At 44.8% G+C, this 20,337-nt stretch overlaps 1 protein-coding gene across 3 annotated transcripts in view; it reads right to left on the bottom strand.

Moving 5' to 3' along the window:
• The window catches only part of PLCE1 (phospholipase C epsilon 1), a 496,428-nt gene that overhangs the window by 125,962 nt on the left and 350,129 nt on the right, over positions 1-20,337 (bottom strand). The window lies entirely within an intron of this gene.

The following is a 20,337-nucleotide window of genomic DNA, read 5'->3' on the forward strand; positions in this document are numbered from 1 at the left end:
GGCCGCTGAGCTGATCCAGCTGCTGCGATCAGCTCAACTGCCACGGCAACTTGCCCCCCCCCTCAACGATCACGGCAGGGGAGATGGCTCATCTCCCCTGCTGCGATCACGATCACCCCTCCCCCGAACTGCCACAAACCACGGTAGGAGAGATTGGGCATCTCTCCTGCCGCGGGTCGCAGCAGTTCGGGGTGGAGGGGTGATTGCGATCGTGGTAGGGGGGAAGGGTGGATTCTGTAACCGATGTTGTTTTGAAAGATGTCGGTTACAGAATCCAGCTTTTAGGTGAAGAACTGGCCCCTCCTTCGCCTAAAAGGTCTTGTTTTGGGCGTTTGGGACTTAGGCTAGTTTTTGGTTGATAATGTGCTGTAAGTTTAGATGTAGTGGTGGTCTTGGCGTTTAAACTGCTGAACATAGAGGTAGATAAGACTATCTCAAATGGTAGTAAAACTTAACTACCACTTCAATGCCCTTATGTATTAAATTCAGTTCTTCCAAGATCCTCAGCAGCACCACTTGGAGCTCAATACTTTTTCATTGCTCCAAGCTTTACGTGTCAATTCGTCATCAGCATTTTTTTCAATTTTCTTAACTTTTGTGAATTTGTATAAAACTTATTTGAAACTTAAATATTAGATTAGAAGCATATTACTTAGCTTAGCTTAGTCATGTGGTCTCTGGCAAGGGATTATTGCACCAACATGTTTTGCTGTAGAGCTTTATCAAGGATAACCCCTTACTATAATACCGCCAGACTCCGTGACTGTTGATACAGTGGTCACGGAGTCTGGCGGTATTATAGTAAGGGGTTATCTATATAATAAAACCGTAGGCGGCTAATGCGCATTCTTATCGGCGTGCTTCCATGATCCGTATGGCCGTGGCCGCCAAGAGTGCAGCATGCCCCGCGCTTACTACGGCCCCACGCGCAGCTGAGTTCGGCAAGGCAGTTTCGGCACGGCGGTTTCCCCAGATAGGGGAAGTCGAAAAACTCACTCCCGGCTCTCCTCGGCACGGCGGTTTCCCCAGATAGGGGAAGCCGAACAGCTCACTCCCGCCTCATGGTCCTGCCGCCGCTCCTGTTCACAGCGGCCTGCACGTCAAAGACTCCCCCACCCCCCATCCTCTCAAAGCGGCCTGCTGAGGTTCGCGGCCGGCTGTAGCGAACCTCTCAGGCCGCTCTCCACATGGTAGCACGTTCCCTCTGACGCGATCGCGTCAGAGGGAAATGCTACCGAGTTGGAGAGCGGCCTGCGAGGTTCGTTACAGCCGGCCGCAAACCTCAGCAGGCCGCTTTGAACAGGAGCGGTTGCGGGAAGGGGGGGGGGAGTTTTAACAGGATTAGAATTTTAACAGGAGGAGTCGCCGAAAAAAACCTTCAGCAGCAGTAGGCCAGCACGCGGGAAGGGAAGGGGGAGGGGCCGAACGGAGCAGGGCAGTTCACGGTAAGAGAAGGGAATGGGGGGTGGGGGAAAATGCTTCTACTACTCAGCAGGGACCTGGAGGGGAAGGGAAATAACGCTGCTGCTTATGCAAAGGAAAGTGGTGGGGGGGGAGAGAAGGGAATGGGGGGTGGGTGGGGGGAAATGCTGCTACTACTTCACAGGGATCTGGAGGGGAAGGAAAATATCACTGCTGCTTCTGCAAAGGAAAGTGGGGTGGGGGGGGGGGGGAGACACAGAAAGAAATACAGACAGACAAAGGAGGCTAGGGAGAGAGACAGACAGAAATAAAGACAGACAGGGGACCAAAGAGAGACAGAAAGAAAGACAGACAGACAAAGGGTGCCAGGGAGAGAGAGAGAAAAATTGCAGGAGGGAGAGAGACAGAAAGAAAGGAAGAAAGAGACAGGAGCAGGGAGAGAGACATAAATAAAGAAAGACAGCCAGCCATATATTCTAGCACCCGTTAATGTAACGGGCTTAAACACTAGTCCTTGATAAAGCTCTACAGCAAAACATGTTGGTGCAATAATCCCTTGCCAGAGACCACATGATTAAGCTAAGCTAAGTAATATGCTTCTAATCTAATATTTAAGTTTCAAATAAGTTTTATACAAATTCACAAAAGTTAAGAAAATTGAAAAAAATGCTGATGACGAATTGACACGTAAAGCTTGGAGCAATGAAAAAGTATTGAGCTCCAAGTGGTGCTGCTGAGGATCTTGGAAGAACTGAATTTAATACATAAGGGCATTGAAGTGGTAGTTAAGTTTTACTACCATTTGAGATAGTCTTATCTGACTGAGTACCCTTGTGAAGTTTGGTGGTTGTGCTAGAACATAGAGGTAGGCCATTCCCCCCAAAAACCCTCATTTTGGACGTTTTTTTTTGAGAATGGACATTTTCCCTGCTGCTACTTTCAGCGTTTAGAGCCTTAGGCCAAAAGGGGACTTAGATGTTGTTGTTTTTTTTATTATGCCCCTCAAACCTTACAAACATAAGAACAAAACAACTATTTCAGTATAAGTTAATGTTTAACACAGTAACATAAAAACCCATAGAAGTCCAACAAAAAGCATATCAAGCTTGGCCAAGATCCTTAAGCTGCCATCAAACTTTAAAAGTCCCTCTCCTGTCTCAACAAGGAAAGCAGTGCATTCCAGACTAGGGTTACCATATCTAATCTAATCTAGTCTTCAATTTATGTACCGGGTCATCTCTCAACGGAGCTCGACTCGGTTCACATGTAATTAAGACTAGAGTACATAAGAAAGAGAGCACAGAGAGAAAAAAAAAAAAGCTGGATTTTCGTCAGTTCTTTGATCCTATAGTTAAGCCATTTAAGTTTTGTATAAACAGCAGAGTTTTCAGGGCTTTACGAAATTGTTGTAGCTGGCCTATCAGTCTAATGGAGTCAGGAAGTCCATTGCACATCTCTACCAGCTTGAAGGCAAAAGATTTAATACCCTTAAAAGAAGGGAAAGATAGTTTATTTCTCTGTGTATTCTTCAAATGGCAAGATCTGAAGAGGTTCCAATATAAGGGAACTATAGGATCAAATATTCCATAGATAAGTTTAAATATAATACATGCACATTTAAATTGAATCCTGAAGTGGACTGGAAGCCAGTGAAGCTTTCTCAACAAAGGAGAAACATGATCGTACTTTCACTTCCCAAATATAAGCTTAGCTGCTGTATTTTGTATCAGCTGAAGTTGGCTCTGGAAAAAGGAGGACGGATTGAGACATCCGGGTTTTATTTCGATCCTCCTTACTCCCATTGCTTTCAGTGAAAGTAAAACCTGGATGTCTCAGTCCGTTTTCCTTTTTCTGGAGCCATATGGTAACCCTATTCCAGACTGTAGCCCAAGCAACAGAAAAGATGGATCTGCATGTGGCACCCAGGCTCAAAATCCTAACCATGGGAACTGATAATAGTTTTCTTCTATTAGAATGGGCAGTGCAAGCTAGTTTATATTACAGGGTCATTTTTCCATGGCAGGTGCGGTCTATTAAAAGTTATTCTCCAGAGATTTAAGCATTCTGAAGCACCATCATTTGGCTTGAAAGAGACCCACATATTCAGTATTGCAAGATAACTGCTCTTGAAGCAGGTCTACAATCAGCAGGCCTCAGCTGATTTTTTGGCAATACACCAGCCATTATTTATAAAAAAAATTTTAAATGTTTTTGATGGACTTGATTCTTTAACCATGGGTGGGTATCCATTTTAACCTCCAATTTTGAACTATGCTAAGAAAGACTATGACATTATCCCCATGTTTACCGCCAGATCTGTGGGAGTTGGCAAATGACTTACATCATTGTTTAGTTGTTTGTTTTTTTAATATACTACACTTCCTTAGGTAATTGCAAAGTAGTTTTACTCGGATTAAAAGTCTTTTCTTGGCCATCCAATAATGGATACCATTTAAATGATGGTTTAATAAACTACAGTTTCTGTGACTGTTACAGGGCTGCCAGTGGCTGAAGATAAATACTGAATAGCACAGCAGTCAAGGCCAAAACCTGTGGAATCTTGGGTTCTTTGAGGAATTTTGTCTTCCAACAATAATTTTCTGTACTCCCTAAGAAAGGACTGAAAACAACAAAGAGTGTCAACTGCATGCATTAGGCTTGGAAAGCACCAAAGTAGAATGACATGATTGACTGTGTTAAAGGCAGCTGAGACATCAAACATGACTATTAGCAATGACTTATTCCTGTCCAGGTGGCACTGTGAGGTATCCAAGACCATAACAAACAATGTCTCAGTACTATGAAAGCCATTATCCTCTAATTTGAAGGACTCATTTTAATTAACTTTACCAAATTAGAGACAGGACAACTGCCAGATCTGTGGATTCAAGTACTATTTTCAGTATAGTTTACAAAAGGGCTTGTTTCAACTAGGCTGGAATAAAACCTGTATTTAAAGAAACATGAACAATTTTGACCTCAAGTTCTACCAACTCTCTCCCATTAGGCAGTGAAGCAATAAGGCAGGGGTAGGGAACTCCGGCTCTCAAGAGCTGTATTCCAGTCGGGTTTTCAGGATTTCCCCAATGAATATGCATGAGATCTATTTACATGCACTACTTTCAATGGGCCTTAGGCCTTGCCCAATAAAGCAAGGATCTAACCCACACCTCTTTGCTTTAAGTTTCATTGAGGTTCACATGACCTCATTATCTGCCATAATCTGAAATACTGTCCATGGGACCCAAGCAGGTAGCCAACTCTGTAAACACAGGAACAAAATAAAGTCCACAATTTACTTACTTTATTCAAAACATATAAAGCAAAAGTTTCAGGTGAAGGACAAGATGCATCTGAACCAGGACCATACTGAGGTATATTTGTGTCCTGTGTGATTCACCTACTTCACTGCTGCCAATAAGAGGAAAAGGTAGGCAGGGGGTAATTTTTAAGTCCGTTCATATTTGTACCCTCTGTGGTTCCACTGCTCACAAAGACCTTTGTACAGCATAGAGAATGACACGGTGGTTGTTACCGGTGGCTAGCCGCAGGTAACCCGCCGAAACAGTGACAAAGAAAAAAAGATCACCGCGAGTACGGGGACAAGGCCATTCATTGCCCCATGGAGCGGTGAATGGTCTTGTCTCTGCAGTTAAAAGGGTGAGCACACGCAGTGAATGAGCATGCGGTCCGGCAGCCCCCTTCTCTCCCGCCGGCCGTCCAGCCGTGCATCTCCCTCCCTTCCCCTTACCTTCTCTTCGTGGCAAACTGGCGATTTCTATAAGGTTATGCCTTGTATTGCAGCCAGATCCTTGAAGGGCTGCTGGAAAAATCTCCTCTGACACAACTTCCTGTTTCCAACGCGATGTGACTTCAAGGCTCCGGCTGCGAAATCACCACAAAGAGAAGGTAAGGGGAAGAGAGGGAGGGAGATGCACGGCTGGCCGGCGGAAGGGAGCTGCTGTACCACGCAAAGGGTGCTGGGGGTGGGGGGATGGAGAGGAGAAGATGCTGAAGCAGCCTGAAGGGAACTGGGGAAGAAAGAGAGGGGAGAAGACGCTGAGAAATGGGGAAGAGACAGTGGGGAGAAGATGCTGGGAAATGGGGAAGAGAGAGTGGGGAGAAGACACTGAAGGGAAATGGGGATGACAGAGTGGGGAGAAGACGCTGAAGGGAAATGGGGATGAGTGGGGAGAAGACGCTGAAGGGAATGGGGATGACAGAGTGGGGAGAAGACGCTGAAGGGAATGGGGAAGAAAGAATGGGAAGAAGACGCTGGAAGGGAAGAAGACAGTGATGCCAGACTATGGGGGAGTGGAGGGAAGAAGATGGGTGCCAGACCAATTTGGGGGAGGGGGTGAAGGGAGAGGCACAGTAACAGAGCAAATGGAAGGCACAGAGAGAAGACAGACAATGGATGGAAGAAATTGAATGAGAAGATGAGGAAAGCAGAAACCAGACAACAAAGGTAGAAAAAAAAAATTATATTTATTTATTTTCTTTTTTTTTTGCTTTAGGATAAAGTAGTAACATAGAAACATAGAAATAGACGGCAGATAAGGGCCACGGCCCATCAAGTCTGCCCACTCCAGTGATCCTCGCTATCTATCTTTGCGGATAGATCCCACATGTCTATCCCATCTGGCCTTAAAATCCGCCACACTGGTGGCCTCAATAACCCGAAGTGGAAGACTATTCCAGCGATCAACCACCCTTTCAGTGAAGAAGAACTTCCTAGTGTCACTGTGCAGTTTCCCGCCCCTGATTTTCCACGAATGCCCCCTTGTTGCCGCGGGACCCTTGAAGAAGAAGATGTCTTCTTCCACCTTGATGCGGCCCGTGAGATATTTGAATGTCTCGATCATATCTCCCCTCTCTCGACGCTCCTCGAGTGAGTAGAGCTGCAAATTCCCCAACCGCTCCTCGTACGGGAGCTCCCTGAGTCCCGAGACCATCCTGGTGGCCATCCTCTGGACCGACTCCAGTCTAAGCACATCCTTGCGGTAATGCGGCCTCCAGAATTGCACACAGTACTCCAGGTGCGGTCTCACCATGGATCTATACAGTGGCATAATGACTTCAGGTTTACGGCTGATGAAACTCCTGCGTATGCAACCTATGATTTGCCTTGCTTTGGATGAAGCTTGCTCCACTTGGTTTGCCGACTTCATGTCTTCCCTGACAATCACTCCCAAGTCTCTTTCTGCTACAGTTCTTGTCAGGATCTCGCCATTTAGGGTGTAGATCTTGTATGGATTCTGGCTTCCCAGGTGCATGACTTTGCATTTTTTGGCATTGAAACTGAGTTGCCAGGACCTAGACCAGTGCTCCAGCAGAAGTAAGTCATGCACCATATCGTCTGTCATTACTTTTTTGTCTGTTGTGCTTTTGCTCACTACATTGCACAGTTTGGCATCATCGGCAAACAATGTTATTTTACCTCAAAGCCCTTCTGTCAGGTCTCTTATATAGATGTTGAACAAGATCGGGCCCAGGACGGAGCCCTGTGGCACTCCACTTATCACCTCCGACATCTCGGAGGGAGTGCCATTCACCATCACCCTCTGAAGCCTACCTCCAAGCCAGTTCCCAACCCATTTGGTTAAAGTGTCGCCCAAACCTAAAGAACTCATCTTGTTCAGCAACCTGCGGTGTGGCACGCTATCAAATGCTTTGCTGAAATCCAGGTAGACGATGTCCAGGGACTCACCAACATCCAGCTTCCTCGTCACCCAGTCAAAGAAGCCGATCAGGTTGGATTGGCACGATCTCCCCTTAGTAAATCCATGTTGGCGGGGATCCCGCAGATTCTCCTCGTCCATGATCCTATCCATTTGGTGTTTGATTAGGGTTTCCATTAGTTTGCTCACTATTGAAGTGAGACTCACTGGTCTGTAGTTTGCCATCTCCACCCTGGAGCCTTTCTTGTGTAGTGGAATGACGTTAGCCGTCTTCCAGTCCATCGGGACGTTACCTGTACTAAGGGAGAGATTAAAGAGCGCGGATAGTGGTTCCGCCAAGACATCTCCCAACTCCCTGAGTACCCTAGGGTGTAGGTTGTCAGGCCCCATTGCCTTGTTGACCTTGATTTTTGACAGCTCGCAGTAGACGCTGCTGGGTGTAAATTTGAAATTACTAAACGGGTCTACTGATTTAATCCTTGTATGTGGTTGAGGGCCGATTCCCGGCACCTCGCGGGTGAAGACTGAACAGAAGTATTCATTTAACAGTTGGGCCTTTTCCGAGTCCGTCTCCACATGGTCTCCGTCTGGTTTTCTGAGTCGTACTATCCCACCTGAGTTCTTTTTCCTGTCACTAATATACCTGAAGAAGGATTTATCTCCCTTCTGGATATTCTTTGCTAGAGACTCCTCCATGCGGAATTTGGCCTCTCTAACTGCCGCTTTGACGGCTCTTGATTTGGTCAGATAATCTACTCTGGAGTCCTGTGTCCCTGATTGTTTGTAAGAGATGAATGCTTTTTTCTTCTCTTTGATGAGGTCTGAGATCTCCATAGAGAACCACTGTGGCTTGTTGTTCCTACTCCGTTTGCTTACTGATTTAACTTAGCGGTTTGTTGCTTCCTGTATGGTGGTTTCAAAGTTGACCACATTTCTTCCACGCTGTCGGTATCTTCTTGGGTTTGTAGCGCCTGGTGAACAAAGTCTCCCATGTCCTGGAAGTTTGTGTCCTTGAACTTGAGAACCTTGGTCAATGTGGTAGATTTCGTGAAACCTTTCCTGAGATTGAACCATATCATATTGTGGTCACTGGAGGCCAAAGTTTCACCCACCGAGACCTCTGTGATACTTTCTCCGTTGGTAAGTACCAGGTCCAAAATTGCCTGATCCCTTGTTGGCTCAAATACCAGTTGCCTGAGTCCTGCTCCATTGAAAGAGTTTAATAGCTTCCTGCTGCTGCCGGAAGCAGAGGAAAGCGTGACCCAATCCACATCGGGCATGTTGAAGTCACCTACCAATACTGTGTCCCCCCGCAAGGTGATATTCTCTATATCTCCGATTAATTCCAAATCTAGGTCTTCTTGATGTTTTGGGGGTCTGTATACCACGCCAAGATATAGGCATTTGTCCTTCCCTCTGGCCAAATTTACCCAAAGGGATTCCCCAGTGTACTGTACATCTGTGATTCTGGTGACCTTAATGTCATCTTTAGTATATAATGCTACCCCACCTCCCATTTTGCCCTCCCTGTCCCGACGAAGCAAGTTGTAACCTGGTATGACCATGTCCCACCCGTGGGAGTCTGTGAGCCAGGTCTCAGATATCGCCACCACATCCAGGTCGGCATTCCTCATTTCTGTCTCCAAATCTAGGATCTTGTTTCCCAGACTGTGGGCGTTGACGTACATAGCCCTCCATGTTGTGTGCTTGTTGTATCTCAGTGGGGACAATCCCTCTATATCAACTAGACCACCATTAGTATTTTTCGCTTGTCTCTTACACTCCCTAGACCCAGAGCTACAGCGTGTACCTATCCCGGACTCCCCATAACTGCAGTGCGCTCCTATCAGAGACTTGGTAATGTGTGTACCCTGTGGGGGTATTCCCGTTTGGGCTACTTGAGCTCCTTTAGTGCAATTTGCAGCGTGTGCACTCTCGCTGGTCCCAGAATTACAGTGTGTACTCCCTCTAGACCTAGAATTGCTACGTGTACTCCCCTTAGACCCAGAATTGTAATGTGACCCAATGCAGTGTTTACTTAGTTCAGTTCCAAAATAGTATTGGTAGTATTGGTAGTATATTAGTTGTGTTGATAAAAATTTATAAATAAAGCCTTGCCAGCTGAACATCTCTTTCTCTAGTTCAGCAGCTAGAACTTTGATTTATAAGGACGGAATAAGCTAAATATTGCAGTACTGAGGCTTGTATGGATGCTGTGGGGACAGGGACAGGGCAGTGAAGGGGACGGCGGGAATGAGGCGGTGAAGGGGACAGCGGAGATGGGGATGTGGCAGTGAAGGGGACGGCAGGGACGTGGCAGTGAAGGGGACGGCAGGGACGGGGCGGTGAAGGGGACGGTGGTTTGGGGACGGGGCAGTTACGGGGACAGATTTTTTTCCCCGTGTCATTCTCTAGTACAGTATCAATCTGATTTGTTGTTCTCCCTTCCCCCCTCCCCCCCACCCGATTTCCAATGTAAAGAGCTCTCTAGGCTGGCAAAGAAAAGCTTGAATCTGTTTACTTAAAACAGACTCTTTTGTCTTGTAATACTAATTTCAAGTAATTTTGTAATAAATCAGAATAAATCCCTTTAGACACTAGCTTCTTTTGCCAAAGGCATTCTTGGACTGAAATAATGACAATACATATCACAACCATGAGCACAATTCCTAAAAAACCATCACTTAGGCACACAACAGCATCTATAGTGGAACTGAGGGAAGAATACCAAAGCTCGACCATCGTTACAGTGTCAGAAAGTACTTTCAATTTGCAGGCTTGCTGCCAATTCTGAAAAAAAAAAAAATGATCCTTATAATCTACAGAGGACCTGAGCCCTCACTCATGGCTCATACTTTGAATCACTAATCAGGACTGGTTTAATCATTAAGCAGGCACTTAGGGGTCCTTTTATCAAGGCGCGGTAGGCCGCCTGCCCCGCTAGTCACTAATGCCTCCATTGACCAGGTGTTAGTTTTTTTGCTTGCCGCGGGGGTTAGCGCGTGATGAAATGTCCGACGCGCTAACCCCGCTAGCGTGGCTTGATAAAAGGACCCCTTAGGGTGGCAGCTTTTGATGAGCAGCAAAGCATAGCTGTAGTAAAACCAGAAGAAGAAAAAGGTTCTGACAGTGACACAAACTAAAAGATCAATCAGTGTTCACTTTTAACTGCAGGAAAGTTGGGTAATTTTCAAATTGCCCATTTACCTAGATCAGGGGTAGGCAATTCCGGTCCGCAAGAGCCGGAGCCAGGTCAGGTTTTCCGGATATCCACAATAAATATGCATGAGATAGATTTGCATCTCAAGGAGGCAGTGCTTGCAAATCCATCTCATACATATTCATTGCTAATATCCTGAAAACCTGACCTGGCTCCGGCTCTCGAGGACTGGAATTGCCTACCTCTGACCTAGATAACTGATTTCTTGGTATATTTCCAATTATGACTTTTTATAGGATTATTGTGTGATGCTCATGATTGTGGAGTTTAATTATCAAAATCTCTTGGGTAGGGGGTGGGATGGGGGGAGCTGAAAGTTAATTGAGTGGGGCCATAATGTTGAAAGTTCACCTAGGACACCAAAAACACAAGTTTCATGTCAATTTATTGTCCCCTTCACCAGAATACATCAAATAAGAGAAACAAAACATGCCCCAGTGTACTGTATGATTTCATTGAAAAACACCACAGATAATATAAAAGTAGAAAGGGAACTGACATCATCTGCACTTAAGTTGAAGACACTGATCACAAGCAGATACATAGTCCAAGTTTAGAGACAATGATATCAACAGCTAAGCCAGCTCCAAGGATTCGGTTTCACTAGCATCAGGAGGACAGTATTGTAAAAACATAAGAAAAGCAGCAAGACATATAAAAAGGTCTTCACAACCCATTCTGGATAGACAACCACTTCACAGGTTGCGAACTTAACTATCAACAAAAGAACGTCACAACCTCTGCAGTTACCAGTCCACAGCTAGTGTTCATCAATTGTGAAAAGACCCGACAATTAATTAATTTTTAATTAACTAATTATATTAATTAATTTTATTGTTTTGCAAGCCGCTTTGAATCCTTTGGGAGATTTAGCAGAATACAAGACACCACATTAAATTTAATTAAATTAATTCTGATGTCCCATGCCAGAACTCTGTAAAGTAAAATAAATCCAGTTACGTATCATCATTGAAATCATAAATGCCCGTGAATCTAATGTACCAATGAAAGCAAATTTCATGGATGGAGTCAGTCCAGAGGAAGGCTACTAAAATGGTGTTTAAGGTGTATGGGGACAGACTTAAAAATCTCAATATGTATATTTTAGAGGAAAGGAGGACGAGGGGAGATATGATAGAGACATTTAAATACATGGCATAAATGCGCATGAGTCGAGTCTCTTTCATTTGAAAGGAAGCTCAGGAATGAGAGGGCATAGGATGAAGTTAAGAGGTGATAGGCTCAGGAGTAATCTGAGGAAATACTTTTTTTTACAGAAAGGGTAGTAGATGCATGGAACAGTCTCCCGGAAGAGGTGGTGGCGACAGAGATTGTGTCTGAATTCAAGAAAGCGTGGGATAGGCATGTGGGATCTCTTAGACAGAGGAAGAAGAGATAATGGTTACTGCAGATGGGTGGACTGGATGGGCCATTTGGCCTTTATCTGCCATCATGTTTCTATGTTTCTATCTATTTATCTACTGTATATATACACATTACTACTATTACTACTACATAGTTCTCTGGGAGGTGTATAAGGAGAGAGAAGAGAGGAGAGATATTGAGGGGCAGCAGAATGAATACACCTGTAGGTCAGCAATAGGAGCTTGAACTGTATGCTAAGGCGGATAGGGAGCCAATGAAGTGATTTAAGGAGAAGGATGGCATGAGTGTAGTGAGGTAGGTAGAAAATGAGTCAAGCAGCAGAGTTTTGCAGAGATTGAAAGAGGGAGAGGCGGCACTGCAAGAGACCAGTTAGTAGATTGCAGTAATCTAGGTGTGAGGTTATGAGAGGGTGGACAAGGGCCTGGGTAGTGTGCTCAGAAAGGAAGGGGCTTATTTTGGTGATATTGTAGAGATAGAAGCAACAGGCGTTAGCAGTTTGTTGGATGTATATAAAAAAATGAGAGGTCAGAATCGAAGATGACTCCAAGGTTGTGAGCAGAGGAGACTGGAACGATGACAGTAATTTACCGAGATGGAGAAAGGAGGAGGAGCAGCAACAGAGGAAAGAGGAGCAGCTCAGTCTTGGACATGTTTACTTTCAGATGACGGCAGAACATCCAGGCAGCAATGTCAGCCAAACAGGAAGAGAAATTTCGGGTGTAGAGAGGTAGATCTGGGTGTCATCAGCATATAGGTGATACTGGAAGCCAAGGGAGGATATCAGGGCACCGAGGGAAGGGATGCAGAGAGAGAAGAGATAAGGTCCTAAGAAAGAACCCTGGGGTACGCAAACCACTAGCGGGGTAGCAGCAGAAGAGGACTTCCAACACATACACTAAAGGCGCATTAGCAGAGGTAGGAGGCAAATCAGGAGAGGACAGATTCACGGAATCCAAGCAAGGACAGCATATCAAGGAGTCAGCAGACAGGTCAAGAAGGATCGAGTAAAGGCCTTTAGAGCTGGCCATGAACAAGTCACTGCAGACTTTGATGAGGGCAGTCTCTGTGGACTGTTGGGGGAGAAAGCCAGATTGTAGAGGATCAGGAATCTACTGAGTTGAAAGGAAGTCCAGGCAGTGATGGAGAACAGTACGCTTGAATAGCTTCGATAAGAACAGAAGAAGGGAGGCAGGGCAATAGTTGGACGGGCAGTTGGGGTCCTACGAGGGTTTTTTGAGAAGCGGCTTAATCACTGCATGTTTGAAGGCAGCAGGGACAGTTGCAGTGGAAATGGATAGATTGAGAATATGGCAGATAGGAGTGATAACAGTATGTGAGATGGGGTCAAGTAGAGGGGTGAGAATAGGGTCTGGAGGGGCATATAGTAGGCTTGGCTGAAAACAGAAGTTGTGCAGTTTCTTCCTCTGTGATTTCAGAAAAGGAAGAAAAGTCAGCGGCAGTTGACAGAAGGATAAGAGGGTGGGACCAGGCAAGAGGAGCTTCCTGAGTTGTTTGGGTGAAAGATGAAGGGGTGGTATGAATTTGAAGTTCAGGAGACTGAATGGTGGGTAGGGGAGAAGGATGTGACTTTGTAGTGAATTCAAGGGCAATCTTGCAGACCTTATTATGGAAATAATCAGCCATAGTCTGGGGAGAAAGAGAAGGAGGGGTTGGAGGTGGGGGCGCTTTGAGGAGGGAGTCCAGCATGGCAAAGAGATGACGGGGGTTGGAAGAAATGGAGTTAGTTAGTTAGATGTAGTAGTCTTGCTTGACCTGTGTAAGCGCAGAATTAAAGGAGGTCAGCATAAATTTAAAGTGAAGAAAGTCAGCACATGGGTGCGAGATTTGAGCCAAAGGTGCTCAGCATAGCAGATAAAGGAACGTAAGTAATGGATACTGAGAGTAAGCCAAGGTTTGGTATGTCTGACAGAGCGGGGAACAGGGTAAGCAAGGGTATCCAGAGCAGAGGAGAGAAGAGTTGTACGATGAGACACACTCATATTAATAATTCAAATACCTCTCAGAATGTCTGAAACAGTTTACAATAAATACTTAAAATCATAATAAATCCACATACAATTTAGGATCAAATTCTATAAATGGTGAAAAAAAAAAAAAAAAAAAGAGTGCTAAGTACTATTCTATAAATGGCACTCAGGCCCTGATTCTATAAAAGGAGCTTGCCAATTTAGGTGCCTAACTTAATTGGGTTTTTTTTAATTGAGTTAATTAGTGAAGATAATTGAAAGTATCATTAAAAAACAATTAATATCTGAATATTTGAATAAAAAACCTAAAACAAGCCCAAAAGACATTTGGAGCATTGAGATAAAGCAGCAAATTTCTGCTACTCAATGGCCACGGATTTGGACTTGGAGGATGAGATGTACAATGTCAGCATCTAAGAGACAAACCTGGTTCTTTTTATTACATAGAATTTTTTGGACCCCTGTTCATTTACAAAAGTTAGATAGTTCAAAGTCTAATAGATACTGGCACTGTCATCTTGAAGTAGGGACACTGGATCATTTGTTGTTTTATTGTCCCCTGATATTCAATTTTTGGAAATCAATATGGGGACAAATTAATATGATACTGGAAACATCGATTCCATTGTCCTACGATGTGGTCATATGTGGGACATTGTTGAAAACTAAAAATCCATTGGACAGGTATAAAAGCTTCTTATGATTATGACAGGGGTTGCCATGCAAATGATCACCAGGAACTGGAAGAATTGGGACAGGCTAAATTTTTCCTTTTGGTGGGAAACTTTGGGCTCCTTTTACTAAGGTGAGCTAGCGGTTTTAGCATGCACTTAGCGCACGCTACACGCCAACACCTCCATAGAGCTTGCGTTAGTATTTTTCATGTAGCGCCGCTAGGTGCAATTTTACAAACAGCGCTTAACTCTGATTGACATGTGGCAGGTGCTGCTTTTTTAAGTGCCGTTTATAGACTCTGGTTCCATGAGATTTGCGCCTAACTTTTAGGTGTGAGGATTTACACCCACTGAAACCTGTGTCGAAATTAGGTGCATATCAGACGTATTCTGTAACAGTACATGCAAATTCTTGGAAGACCCATGACCCGCCAATGCCTCTCCTAAGGCCAATCCCCCCTTTTCAGATCCAGGCACTAGAATTTTCACACACATCTTTATAGAACGCACCTAGCAAACTGTGCATGTAAATTCTAATTTTTGTAATTAGTGCCAATGATTGATTAGTAGTGCCCAATTATGGCACTGATTAATTATTAAGTTAAATTGTATGGGGAAAATTGGGCGCACACCTAAATTTCTGCATGCATAAATTTGAGCACCATATATAGAGTCCGGGGGATAATCGATATACTCTACAGCCAGCAACTCAACCCTCAACCAGTCCTGCCGAAACCCATCAGTCAGAAAACCCAGCATCTAGCCATTTTGAGAGATCTTCAACTCTACCCACCATTATCACCTACCAAGGTCTCCTCATATAGCTGAGCATATCTTTCTGTTATTCCAAGAGGCAGCATTTTACTTTTAGTGGTAAAATGATCTGACATGTTAAATGTGCTTATGCCAGGGCAGCTTACTTTGGACCAGTGTAGGCAGGTTAAAAGGTGCTCTGTCTGCTCTTGTAAAACCAAGCCCTGGAGCACCTTCTACTTGTACAGTGAAACACCTGAGAAGATGACAGCCAAGCACTGTTACACTAAGCTAACGACGGCAGCACACTTTAACAATTGAAAATGTCATCCTCTGTATTATAACACTTTCCCACTGCACACCTACCAGATAATTATCAGCGGAGATACTGTGAAAGCTCTCTGGAAACGCTGTGCCTGACTCTTCTGTCTCCACAGTTGTCTCCTCTGATAGGGAAGAAAGTGATGGGTGCCAGTGTTATGTAACATACAACACACAATGACTAGCATTCAGCTTAAATACAGTGTTTGTGCATCTGTGTTCACGTGTGTGTTTAGTATAAGACTGGAGAGAGATTTCACAAATAGTTGTTCATACTGATCTCTTTTCTAACCTCAAACTGCATACACTGACCCCCTTTGTGTCTAGTTCCAAACATTTTGCTCTATCACAATTGTACATGACAGCAGGAATAAACCTGCAGAAACTGTTTGTTCTGTGGCCATAACAACACAATGTTTGCAGCAGGGTAGGGAATCTTATGTTCACGTGTCTGATAATATTACAAACAAAAAATCTTATCTGTTTCAAAGAACATCTTTGCTTTTTTATTTGCAATTGGAAACATAGAGACAATGGGGCTCATAATCAAAACAAAAAAGGTCTAAAAACCCGCCCAGATCGTCCAAGTGCCGATAATCAAAACGGGTTTTTAGGCATATCTAGAGACTTTTTAGGCCTCTGAATGCCGCTGTGCGCTCAGAGATGAAAGGGGCGTTTTTGAAGGAGTGGTGAGGGTGGGATTTGGGCAGGATGTGGGTCGACCTAGAGTTAGTCATACTGCAGGGATAATCTAAAGTTTTACGACGTTGCCTGGACGTAACTTATACGTTGTGACTTAGACCAGTGTTTTTCAACCTTTTTACATCTATGAACCGGCAGAAATAAAAGAATTATTCTGTGGAGTGGCATCGGTTCGTGGACCGGCGGTTGAAGAACACAGGGCTAAGTCGTGGGCCAGACCCCGCCCATCTCTAGCCAATCTCCACCCCAGACCCCGCCCCCATAATAGTATTAATTGCACCTTGCATGTCCCGTGTCTCATCTGGAAGCCTTCCCTCTGACGTTGCAACGTCAGAGCGAAGGCTACCGGTTCAGGCGCAGGATGCCCGTAGGAGCCACTGCCTGTGGCTTTATGCACTGAATCAGTTAAGAGGAAGCTGGCTCGAAGATAACGCTGCATTGATCGCACTGTGGACCGGCGGTTGAAGAACACTGTTTTGGGCCTGTGGACCGGTAGAAAATTTCTGTGGACCGGCACTGGTCCATGGACTGGTGGTTGAAGAACACTGACTTAGACAATGTAAAACCAGGTATAAGAGCCAGATTCTGTATAGGTCGGGTTGTTGCTGAGCTGATCACTGCAAGGGAATCTCCCTGCCGCAATCAGTTTAACGGCCATGGCAGGGAACCTTCCACCCCCCCCCCACGAAGACTACTGGCAGAAGGGATGCCCAGCCCCTCCTGCCAGAACCCCCAAAGCCACCTCCACTCTCAAATGTCCGCGGCAGGAGAAATGCCGTCACCTTGCCGAGACATCCACCCAGCAGTAGGGATGCCTACTCCCTCATACCGGAACTCCTCCACCCCCTGCAAAGATCATCAACAGGAGAGATGCCCACTTCCTCCTGCCGGAACCCTCTCCCCCTCAAAGATCATTGGCAGGAGGGATGCTTAGTCCCTCCTGTCAGACGCCCCCTCAAAAGGCATGCCCCCCAACTCCCCCAAGTCCACCCAGACACCATCAATACCTTTTTTAGTTGGCTGGCCAGAGGGATGCTTCCTCCCTCCGGTGGACAGGCCCGCCTTCACAGAATGGCCAACCTTCCCCTTCCTGGTGCATTGTGGGATGAAACAGGGAAGGGCCTAAAGCCCTGATTGGCACAGGCACCTAAGGCCCCTGAAAACAGCAAGAGGAAAGCCCGTTTCCTTCTGCCATGCCGACCCCACCTCTCCCACACAAAAAAAATGACAGAAGCGATGCCCATTCCCTCCTGCCATGGTGACTCTTTCCCCCCCAAGCAGCAAAAACAGCAGGAGGGATGCCCAATCCCTCCTATCACTGAAGGTCCACTTTTGCACCAGGCGCCCCCCCCCCCAAACATCCCCTACCCTCCCCCTTTCCCCCCTGAAAAAAAGGAAGGAGAGAGGCCCACTACCTCCTGCCACCGGAAAAACCCTGAAATCCCACCCCCGAACCCCCCACCTTTTTAGAGAAGTTGGAGTGGGAGGTAAGCTCAGTCCGTCCCGCTCGCAGGCCCACCAGATCAAAATGGCCTGCCAGATCAAAATGGCGGGCCTTTCCCACCTCAGTGTATCAATGTATTGTAAACTGTTTTGATATTCATAGAGGCAAGGCGAAATATTAAATAAAAATCACCAAAACCATTCTATGAGTGCTCATCTTTGGATGCTCATTAAAGAACAGCATTGAGGCCTGGATTCTCTAACCAGCGCCCAAGCTTAGTAAAAAAAATGTGGTTTAAACAACATTTTTAACTGAGTTTCAAGGTGCCTAATGGCACTTAAAAAATCAGTACCAGAATTGCGCCTCTATAGGCAGCTTAATGCCACTGTTGGCATGGCTAATAGTTTCATAGTTTATTAAAATTTGATTAAACGCTAAACATAAAATTCGAAGCATTGTACATTAAAATAATACGTGACAATTAAAGAAAGGGGGAATTAATATAAAAAAACAAACATGATTTACCACAGACCAACTAACATAGGGTAGGATAAAAAACAGGAGGAGAGGAGGGAGAACTACTTTTTTTTTTAAGAAAAAGAAAACAAAAAAGGAAAAAACATCAAAGAAGGGAAGGGGTAAAATAAAAATAGTAATATATCAAGCATGGTAAATTACTCATAGGCATCTTTGAAAAGAAAACATTTTAAACTGCCCTTAAATTTATCTAGATTTTGTTCTGCTCTAATATGTGATGGGAGCGAATTCCAGATATGTGAGAAAAATGCCGGAAGTGGTGTTAGGCGGCCTAAAGTGCCTATGGAGGCATGATTCAAATCAAAGGTAGGTGCCAGAAATGTAGGCCTGGAAAACCCTGGCCTACATTTCCCATGCCTACCTTTGCCGAAGGCGTGATTCTGTACCCATTGCCGTCGCATGATCGACACGCGGAGGTCGCTTTTAAGTTGGCTGCCAACAATAGTGCCGATTACAGACTTCAGGCCTGAATGCCAATTTTTTTTCGGCACCAATCTGAGTACTAGCTATAGAATCTAGCCCAGGAGTGAGCAACTCCGGTCCTCGAGGGCCGGTATCCAGTCGGGTTTTCAGGATTTCTCCAATGAATATCCATGACATATATTTGCATGCACTTCTTTCTATTCATATTCATTGGGGGAAATACTGAAAACCCAACTGGATTCCGGCCCTCAAGGACCAGTGTTGCCCACCCCTGATCTAGCCCCATATGACAAGAAGCTGGCAGGGAGTACAATTTAGGAATGCTAATTGCGTAGCATAAAGGTAGACTTTTCTGTGAGTTTGGCTACATTCCTTCAGATCACAGTGTGCGGTAAAATAGGTTTTTCGCCCAGCATTGGTCTATGTTTAAAAATTATTTTCCCTTTTCCTCCTCAGTAGCCTCTGTTGCTCCTCTTCTCCATTTGACATGCCCTGGTGGCTCAAGACACCTGCCTGTCACCTGGATGCCTCCTTGGAAGCCCATATTTAGGTGGAAATTCTATAAGTGGGCATTGCTGTTTAGGTGCCTTGATGCTGCACAGTAAAAGCCCATTCTATAATGGTATCTAAGTGCACAGATTTCATTATATATTTTTTGAGAACTTTCTATACCCCCTTTAATTACATATGCAGAGCAAAGCGGTTTACAATCTACACAATAGGCATCAGAAAAGAACTCCAATTTCAGATAGGACAGAATCTATCATACCCAAGTACACTCATAAATATACATAGAAAACATAGAATTCTAATACTGCATAACTTGGAATCGGTGGTTTATGCTCTCATGGTTATACCAGCCATGGACTTGGCAAAACTGTAGTTGTGTACATTAAGCAGGGATGTAGGTATCTTACCATATTCTGCATGTTATGGGTGCAAGTGGAAAGGCCTGTGTCTCAGCCTGCCTGTCTGACATTGCTGCCTGAATGTCTCATCACCACCTAAAACTGAAAATGACTAAGGCCGAGCTTATCTTTCCACCTAAACTCACTTCCCCCTCTCCCAGTTCGCTATTTCTGTGGACAATACTCTCATCCTTCCTGTCTTATCTGCTCACAACCTTGGGGTCATCCTTGACTCCTCTCTCTCCTTCTCCGCTCAGATCTAACAAACTGCTAAGCCTACACTTCTTCCTCTATATTACCAAAATTTGACCTCTCCTTTCCAAGCACACTGCCAAAACCCTTATCCCCACTCTCATCACTTCTCACTTAGATTACTGCAAATTGCTTCTCTCAAGTCTTCTACTCAACCATCGCTCTCCTCTTCAACTTGTCCAAAATTCTGCTGCATTTATATTCTGCGAGAGCTGCCATATTTTTTAATGCGACGCTCACTGCAGTACCCCCTAGACTGCCCCTCTGCTCTGCTTAGATGCCCGAGTGGCCAGTTTGCTAAGAATACTGGCTGCTTGTACGTCCCAATGGCTTGTTTGTGTTGGTTTGGTTGTTGCTTGTTTGGACATTTTCGTATTTGAAAATGGCCAAAAAAGATAGATACACTAAGGACCAAAATGTCTGGTTAAAGTCATTTTTTTTTTTTTTTTAAAAAGATATTTTATGGGATTTCTCTACTGGATTTTTGGATGTCTTTCCCAAAACATCCAAACTCAGACTTAGATGAGTCTCAAAGCTTTAATTACAGTATATCATCACTGATCGAGATATAAATCAAATTCATAGGATTCTCTGACGTAGCAAATGAAAGGAATTCTTAGCTATGG

This window comes from Geotrypetes seraphini, chromosome 4 (genome assembly GCF_902459505.1).
Source record: "Geotrypetes seraphini chromosome 4, aGeoSer1.1, whole genome shotgun sequence".
Classification (NCBI taxonomy): domain Eukaryota; kingdom Metazoa; phylum Chordata; class Amphibia; order Gymnophiona; family Dermophiidae; genus Geotrypetes; species Geotrypetes seraphini.